This window comes from Streptopelia decaocto, assembly GCF_964273445.1.
Source record: "Streptopelia decaocto genome assembly, chromosome: 2".
Taxonomy (NCBI): Eukaryota; Metazoa; Chordata; class Aves; order Columbiformes; family Columbidae; genus Streptopelia; species Streptopelia decaocto.
In genome coordinates, this window is record NC_138655.1 from 104,157,345 (window position 1) to 104,167,652 (window position 10,308).

Genomic DNA, 10,308 nt, shown 5'->3' on the forward strand with positions numbered 1-10,308 from the left:
AGTCAATAGTCATTTCAAGCTATCCAAAGAACTGTAGAAAAATCTATAGTTCTGAGTATGAAGTAGTTTGGGTTTGATATTATTGCATTTATTCGTGCAACACATTTTGATAAACATGGATTCTCTTGGCTGTCATTTCTCCTGAACCCACAGAAAGATAATTTCTTAATGTCTGTCAAGACAATGACTGGGTTTTTTTCTCAGTCAAAAAAAGAAGCTGGCAAGGATTTCCTGGACTCCAGGATGCTGGATGGCCTTTTTTACAAATCCCCTGCTGTGAGCAGCCGTGTATATGCCAAGTGGTATTCGAGCAACACGTTTAAATAGCGTTCTCCTGACTGCACCATAAGAAGCCTGTAGCATGAGTACCCTAAGAGATTCTTGCAATATCTCTATTCCTATTATCGCATGGCATTGCTTACTGCCATCTGACAATGATCTGAGCGCTCACTCTGCTTCACATACTGCTGCTGGTAGGAAGAGAATTAGAATGTAAATGCCAATTTCACTAGGGATTCACAAGTCTCAGTAAAACCCAGCTGACTCTGCATCAGCTGCGCAGATCTCTAGTGTTAACAGTAGTTAAGGGTCTAGTTTTGTCAGCAGTGCCACCATGTGAAAGTCAGGGAGAGAATAGATAGAGCATGTTGTAAAATAACATTTTTTTAAATGTTGAAAACAAAGATTTTAAATCCTTACATTGTCTAAGTATTGATGGATTATAAATATTGTATTCTAAAAATAATACTTTAATTATGAATACAAGTATTTTAACTGTGGCTTTTTCTGAAAGTATTATTTTTCTAACTACAAACCTGCTTCTAAATCAATATTCCCCTTTACTCCACTCTGGTGAGACGCCCCCTGGAGTACTGTGTTCAACTCTGGAGCTCTCAGTACAGGAAAGACATGGACCTGTTAGAGAGGGTCCAGAGGAGGCCACCAAGATGATGAGAGGTCTGGGACACCTCTCCTGTGAGGACAGGCTGAGAGAGTTGGGGTTGTTCTGCCTGGAGAAGGCAAGGCTCTGAGGAGACCTTATTGTGGCCTTTCAGTACTTAAATGGGGCCTATAAGAAGGATGGAGACAGACTTTTTAGCTGGGCCTGTTGCAATAGGACAAGGGGCAATGGTTTTAAACTAGAAGAGGGGAGATTCAGGCCAGACATGATTAAGAAAATTTTTATAATGAGGTGAAACCCTGGCACAGGGTGCCCAGAGAAGTGGTGGATGCCCCATCCCTGGAAACACTCAAGGCCAGGGTGGATGGGGCTCTGAGCAACCTGATCTACCTGGAGATGTCCCTGCTGATTGCAGGGGTGATTGGACTAGATGACCCTTGAAGGTCCCTTCCAACCCAAACTGTTCTATGATTTTATGATTTTAATGGTGTGGTTTTGCCTGCACTAACTCAAACCAGGAAATAACACCATCACTTATTCAGTCCATTGTCATTATTACCATTGCATAACTTGCTGTAATTAATTATATATGTTAAAAATACTACTTAATCCAGAAGGAATACATTGTAATACACTATTTGATTTTCCTGCATAAAGCAGTCAACCAAAATTTACATGAAGCCAATCTGAGCATTTGCATTCTGACATCTAATTACATTTTACTTTGATAAGAAAAAATGATTGAAATTAAGCAGCAGTAAAAAGCAGGAAAAAACTTTAAGGGCAGTAAGCTGTGAATTTTCATCATCATCATCATTATTATTCTTCCTATTATTTTCTATTTCCTTGGGGTTTGTAGGGAGTATTTGGTATTAAAAAATAATGTTGGAAAATTAAAACAATTTTTAGCTTATAATTATTATGTCTCTGATATTCTGCCATCCAATGTTTATGAATTATTTTACAAAAGCCCACATCATCTGTTGTCTCTGATAACACATAAAGAAACAGAAACATAAAAAGTGTGAATTGCTCCAAGCACAATGATGCATCTGGGAGAGCAAAGAACAAACCCAAGGCCTCCTGACTCATAACTGTCTCCTCTCTTGTGTCATCAATGAAGAACAGCACCAGTGAGATATGAAAAGGACAAGTAGCCATCAGCACCTTGCAGGAGATGTTTAGTATACACAGACATATGTGCAACTTAAAAAAACGAGACCAAAAGCAAAGAGAGAATATGAAATCAGCGTTATACCCCACAGAGTAATCCCCCAAAGACAAAAGGGCTACTAAGATGGTATATTTAGGACAGAAATCTCAAATGTTATTTTCTAGCTCATCAGCTGAAAGACTCTGGTTGCAACAAGCACTAGATCCTACATTATAACCCTAGCTCAGTCCAGAACTCCTTTCGCATATTTACAACCTACTTGACATCTCAGAGCTTTTCCCTCCCTGTTCTGTGAATCCCCCCTTTTCTCTGGATTTCACTCATTTCACTCATTTACACTCAATACATGTTTTTATTTCCTCCTTCTTTTCCACACTGACTTCTCATCTGGGGAACAAGTAGGCAGAGAAATCCTTCCGTCCTGCTGCTTTCCTCTCTCTTTTATCCTTATGGGTTGCACTAGGGCATCTTCATCTTGGTGAAAGGCCCACTGTTGGCAAAACTTTGAACCCTTCCAGTGTATTGGAGGAGCACCAGATTAACTTAAAAATGCTTCAATAAAATGAAACCCTGGAAACCCCCAGCTACCTAATTAATTCTTAAATGTCTATTTATACTAGACAAAATTTACTTCCTTTTGCACCTTGCAGCTGAAGTGATGTCTTGGCTATCCATGGGCTCTCTAGACTCTCTAGAGTAATTTCACATTTACCTTAAAAAAGAGTATTTGATTTATTAAATGAATGAATTTACTGGTAAGTAAGTAGAATTTTATTCCATCAGCTAAACTTTGACTTTATTTAAAAATTATTTGCATTAATACTAAATTAGAAACTGGAATATTAGTCTATTGATTAACTATAAAAATAGAATATATATGTGTATTTGTGCCACTGTCTTAATATTTTGACATATAACTAACTTGTTTCAGTCATCAGTTAAATTATACAGTATCACCAGTCCTGCATATGTGCATAAGCACATCTTTTGTATTAAATAATACTTAACTGTGTCTACAGTATCTTGGGTTCCACTTATTCATGCTTTGTCTGTTTCTAGCCATTTTCATAACATGTTGTGGATGATTTTATGTCTTAGTAGATGTCTATGGATAAAGAAGATTTTCAATAACTTACTGGGAGACACAGATTTCTCCAGCAGGGAAGTCCATAGCAGATTGACTCTTGATCAGATAATACAGCCATACCAGGCTGTATGTCTTGATGTCAGTGGCAAAACTCCAGAAGCAATGGACACATACAAACATTGTTTCTTCTGGTCTTCGATGATAATACATTTCACAGCTGTAAACTTTCCTCTATACGTTTCCCTTTCAATAAAATTCTTGCTTGAGGTCTAGTTATGTGACAATTAATTTGCCAAAGTTTGGGGCCATTCAGTAAGCTGAGGTTAACATGCACATAAGGGCTTACAATAAATGTCCTTTTCTATCCATATAACTGTGGGGGAAAAGAATATTAGAAATAGCCTTTGCCTTCTAATTTTCCATATCATATTGAAAATTCTTGGTACTTCCAACCGAAATACCTGAAAAAGGTTTAAAATTACACTTTCATAGGACAAATCTACCTGCAGGTTAAGGCATATGTGCTGCACATCCCTTTTAAAGGTGCTACTTCAGCAACTGAGCTATTTCAGACAGCTGTAATCCATAGGAAACATGAACACTGTAGCACATGTGGCACCCGTTCAGCACAGACTTTGCTGAGTAAGGGCCTATAACTTTAAGACATCATAATTTATGCTTTGTATATACCTTCATTGATATATGCAGGTATACAAAATCGTAACTTCTGCTAAAAACAACTTCTCTCTATAACATTAAGAGCCAAGTTTTGATATTATTCCCTGATCTTCTACAACTATGCATATTTTCTCTAGCAGAGGTTTACGGCAGGTCTCAGCATCCGGACCCAAAGTCTGGGCATGTGAGTAAGCTACTGGCTGGGTTGTGAAGGCAAACAAACTTGATTTGATAACTTAAAAAAGCAAATTGAGATGGTAAATACCTCTTTCATCTTTCAACAAAGTCCGACAGTCTATAATTGATTTAAATCAGCTGCATGAAAAATGTTGCTGTAATTTTTTGTCACAGTATATACACTTTGTGAAATATCAGAAAGGTTGCACACCTGTACCCCAAACATCTTCAACTCTTTCCAGTTTATTATACATTTCTTTGTGAATTTTGAATGTGTATACAGTAAGTGGTAAAAAGATAATCCCTTTTTGGCTGTTTCACACCATAATGTAGTGATGTATCTGTAGCCTTGAAGCATCTCATTTACTTGTTAGGCCTGAACTGCTGTTCTCAAGAGCCAGTTTTAAGGATGCTCAGGCAAAACAGAAAAGATAATGTGTGGATTCATCTATGCACGGGTAAAAAGCTTAAGTAAAACACAACAGAAAACAAAATCAGGGAGAAATAGCTGAAAACCAATGATTAGAAAGGATAATAATCCAATATATAAAGAACTCAGTGAAAAGTATCAGCAATTCTAAAACTGTATCTATCATCCTCATTGAACTGTAGAATGAAGTACACTGTGAGAGCATTATGCAATCTGACAAAATAATATCTTTCAAAGTTTTAAACCAGACTGGTATTTGTAATTATTACTTCTTTTTAATGAATTTGATATTTTTATTTCTTTTTAAGAATAGATTATATTATTCTCTGCTCTTCCACTGGTACGAAACACTGTGGGAGGGATTTGCATAGGTTTATACTTACAAAATAAGTGTAGGTATTAATAAAAACCACTTAGCCAATAAAGCCCTGAAGCACTTGGATGAAATGGAGTATCATCATCTCACAATATAAAAATTCCTATTAAGTATCAAGCAAGACAAATGTTTTACAATGGATATAGCATGTTTGTTAGTTTCTGAATTTTGACATTTCAGCTACTTGATCTCCTTCAAAAAAACTAGGCATTTGGAAACAATCTAGAAAATTATTAGGATCATTCTATTTACACAACGCTAAGGTTTTATTGAAACAAGGCAGATTCAAATAGTCTGTTAAATTTTGAAAGGTGCTGAACTAAGCTGCTGCATCTATTATTGCTTTCCAGTGATAATGCAGGTGCACAATCCTTTCCAGAGTTTGTCTTGGTATTTTAACTTACTGATGTACTGCTTTGTCTCTCTGTGTTTTGTTTTTTTTTTTTTTTTTTAAGTCCTGTAATTAGAAATAAGTTGCCCCTTTCATTTACTGCTGAAAATAATTTCAATTAACAGTAAAATACAAGATGTATGCTTACAGAAAATGTTATTGACATTAAGAAAAGAAACCATGCAGCATTTTTGGTTCTTTGCAGTGCTAACATTTTGGTCTAATCCATTTTAGATCTCTGGCAGCTTAATGAGGTATGATCACATCTCACTGCTGCATGCAGTGCTAAATGAGTTTAAAGTCAGACTGTGATTTCATAGTATCTTAAAACTGAATTTAACACTTTCACCAGCACTGTATAAAAACCACAATGAACATGTCATTTGAAACACTGACCCAATATAAACTCTCCCAGCTGCTTCAAATGTGTTTACAGCCTCAGATGGTGAGCTTTGCAGTGGCAGGCTTTAGTGCCAAAGCAGTTACTCTATCTCTCTGAGCTACTCTGACCTTGAGATTACTTACGGACTCTCCGTTTTACTGTGGCTGATGCAAAACCTGCAGAGAAAATACACCATCTGAACAAGCACGTGCCCTGAGTAAGTCAACAGCAAGCTGGTCGCAGACACACTCCTCTGGATTGAACATAGCACTTGTGGGGACCTTGCAGTGCCCCGATGCGACAGACATGCAGTCAGCTCAACAGCTGCTCTTCTGAAGATAAGATTGCCATCTTAAGAGTTTGTAAGTCTTTCTGCAGCCCCTGTTGAAAGATTGCAGCACCAGGGAAAAAAATAGATATATATGTATAAACTAATTTTACATGTAGAGGGGAAAAAATAAGGCCAACCAATATGTCTTGAGAGAAATTTTGCAGAACAGATGTTTATCTGTTATCTCTGGCTTTCACTCATTATGACAAACAGAATGTTAATGTAACAGAAAAGTGGAAAAAAAAATCTGTTTACAGATTTATTTCTACAGGCCTACAGTCTCTATATTGCACATCTAATGTGGCAGTACAGATATTCATAAAGGAGCCACAACAGCGCCCTCTATCATTTTTAATTATAGCCAACTATCAACTTTTATACCCATATTTAGTATTGTACATATATTATGGTATATGTACGGTCCTGGGACTAAGCATTTTTCAAACCTAGTGCCAAAGCAGTCTCTACTGATTATGAGATCGCTGTGAAAATTTCAGCTATTCCACAAAAGGGACTAAATCCTCTTCTGATCCCCCCTTCTGTTCTATGGATGATGTGTGCATAGGTTTTGTTTTTCTTGTCTTTAAGTAAATGTCTCAGAGAAGACAAGATTTAAAAAGGGACAGATTTCTGAAATGAAATAGTAAATTTTATGGCAGTTGATAAATTGGTGTAGTCTGTAGTCTACATGTATTATAAAAAATAATTTATTTCTTTACATACACATAATGTTTTGAAACGTATAGATGATCAAGACTTTAGAAAATATAGTATAATGCATAAATGGAAAATAAAGTGCTGGTTTACCAATTCTTACATTGCTATCCCCATGGGTAATGGTCAGAGTTCATACAAGTTTTTACTGCCATTTGCTATGGACAATGAATACTGAATGGCCAAATAACAGCTACTCAAGGTCTCCACTTGTTTCTGCAAGCTGTGTTTTTCTTTACTCAGCACCCAGTGCAGACTTACATAAGAAGTTTGGGACTAGCTGTTAATTTGAAACATTCACATATTCAAGGCATGCACATATTCAAGTTAGATTGCAAATCCAGCTCTAACATATAAGACTGTTTCTACTAAAACAGATCGAAATTATGTTTTTCTTGGCAGACTTGACTTCAACTAGAAGACATGACTATAAGCAGCTTTGGGGCCAGCAATGCAGTATTTGTCCTGATATAATTGGAGATTTTCTGCACATGTGATTTCTATTGGTTCTTTCAGTCAAATTTAATATCCACTATTAAATTTAGAACAATAGTGAATAGTAAAGGTTCAGATGTTCCCTCCCTTAAAAAAAAAACCAAAACCAGGAACCCTCTCCTGAGGTCTTTTATAAATATACAGTGGGCAAAACCAGTTTGAGACAAATTCTTCATATATTCAGCAGAGTATGCAATAGTAGTGATCAATGATATTATAAAAATGCTTTGGAAAGATTGCTAACCACTTAAGTCAGGTCCCAAGCTTTTATTTATGTGTTATTGTCTGTGAATTTTTTTCAGATAATACATTGCCAAATATCACACATTATTTAATGAAGAACATGCTAAACCATACAGATCTTTCAGTAGTCCCTAGGAGAGTATACATTTCAAAGCTCCTTTGGCAGAGAGGTGCTGGGAATCCTCTCGTGATTACTAATTTTTTGGTTGTTGTTCCCTTTAGGCTACAAGTAGATTCTTTACAAAAATAATCCCACACCATAGAATTGTTCTCTAATTCACTAACACAGGGTGTTAGCAACTACCAAATGGAAACATTAAGCTTCTACAGCAATATCAATTTGATCACAATGTACATCTGGTTTCTTTTACAGTACACACTAAATGGCAAAATTATAGCAATCAATATATTCAGTTAATTTTATTACTGAGTTGTATTTTATTACTAGGCAAGGGTCTAATTTTATTTTTCCAAATAAATGTGGGAAATATAAATGTAAATAAATGTAAATGTGCTCCAGATATGAATATCTTATTCTCAAAAATTGTGAAGCTTCTACAATTTGAGAGAGGTGCCATAAATATGAATAAATGCAACAATGAAAACAGGATGAAAATGCCTGACTCCATTCAGTGCAGCAGAGCTGACATTAGAACATTAACTTTTGCATTTCCTGACTTCTTACGTTTTAACAGTGTAACTGTGTGTGTTTGAATGTAGTGTCTTGTTTATTTATTTTTGCATTTAATTTCCTAAGTATAGTGTTGGTTTTGTTGGTTTTGTTATTTTTGGTTGGTTTTGTTGGTTTTGTTATTTTTTTTGAAGAGGGAGAGCAAATAAAAACATGAAGCCTTCTGTTTCTGCAGTCCGATGAAGCTGATTTGGTGCTTTTGATGTGGTATTCTCTATATGCTGGATAAGGCACACAGGGATAAGTATTTCTCAACTGTACAGTTTAGAAGACCCCTCTGAACTGCCACTGTCCTTTGGATACAGCTTCAATCTCAGGATTAATAAAGTTTCTCTTTACCTGCCTCCATACAGTTTCTCAGGAAAACACTGTACATACTACAGCTCTGAGAATGTGTGAAATTTATTCAAAGCATGCATCTGAAGCTGTTCATGCTGGACATTCCTGTATCATTGTAAAAACTGGTTTTAAAAATGCAGCTCTTGTAGCAGTTTTCTGGTCTCTTGAATCTATACAGAGAGAATGGCAGAAAAAGATGGTGAAATAAATTTGGATACTTATAAAGTGTATCAAATGGCAGCTGTTCTTTATTCTTGATCCTCTCTACTTTCACACTAATGTGAACTTCTTGACCTGTGAGAGACACTTTGTGGAAGAGTGTCCTGGTTTTGTTAAAAACAAGTTTCTCTTTCAGTGAATTTTGCCTGTCAGCTAAAGCCTTCATATTAACTGCATTTTCCTGGAGAACCAGACACATGTTTTGGTAAACCTAGCAATGGAATGCAAACTTATTGATAAGCATGGATGGACATCTCGCGAGAGGGGCGACGAGAAACAAGTGACTAAGAAACTGACCAACTGTGTATAACATTCCATTCACGTGAATACTTTATATAAAAGTGGGAGATCACAAGGATCTCGTCCCTTTTCCCTTCTGCTTATGGCCGACCTTAGGAGAGGATCTTGCCAGTCGTCCCTGAGAACTGAGGCCTAGTGAGAGACTGAATCCAGCTCCGGTTGGCTGCAGAGTCTAATCCAGGACTTTGGGTGCCGGCTCTGCAGTTGCTGAGACATTCAAGATTGGTTTTGTATATTTTGTATTATTTTCTCTATTCTTATTAGTAGCATTAGTAAAACATCTTTAATTTTTTCCAACTCTCTTCTCTCTGTCCTTCTGCCAGGGTTTTATTGTCACCCCGCAATCTTAACCCTCGACAAAGAGGCACTATGAAAGAGCACATGATGTGCAGAGCTTATGCATTTGACTTCCACGCTCTGAGGAAGTATGAGGAGAATTCAGAGTTGGTTACATGGCATATGGGCTAAGAAGGTGGAAAAGTACAGCACTTCCAGCGGGTAGTCCATTAACCTTAACAACCCTATGAGGTTCTGCTTTTGTGCAGGCATTGCTATGAGGCTGAAGATCAAATACGAAATGAATCATTCACATTTTGATTTAGTTTTGTCTATTAGTCTAGTTTAAGAAACAGAGCACAATCTGATAGCTGGGTGCAGCAAATACTCTGCAGCTACTCTCCATGATCCGTGGTAGACATCAAGCCACAGCCAGATTATGACCTTTTGAAGATCTACAAGAACTACAGGCAGACAAGCATTTGCTTGCTGTATGCTGCAACTAACATGGCACATTGTCCGTTCTTATCTGAAAAGTTGATCCAGCTGTGGGCAAGGTTTCTCTCTCTGCCTACTTGGCCACTCAAAACATATATGACATGATTCAACTCCTACTTATCTTCTGATACTGTATTTCAACATTGGATTCACATCTTCCAGTACAGAAAGTACTTTGAAAATAATTTTAAATTTTCACAAATATGAGCATCACTGACAACTTAACTATGGTAAGTTTCCACTCTAGTGATGACATCCTGAGATGCTAAGCTTCCTTTTCTCTAGGCATCAAAAGCACTTTATAAAGATTCAGTATGCTAACGGTAGCCTTAGGAAGGACCACATGTTTTGATTGAAGAGGTCAATTAAAAAATTTCTGCTGTTTACTGTTACCGTTTACTGCAGGGCGACAAAAAACCATGGCAGATGTTCTCTGTTAAACCCACACCCTCCCCACTAGGAAAGGTAATAGGGGGAAAAGGGAGAGAGACAAGTTGGAAAAGTTAAAAATGCTTTACTAATGCTACCAATAAATACAGAAAAAAACCCCAAAATTTACTAAATCAATCTTGAATTTCCTGGGGTAGTGCAGCGTTGCCCGTGGTG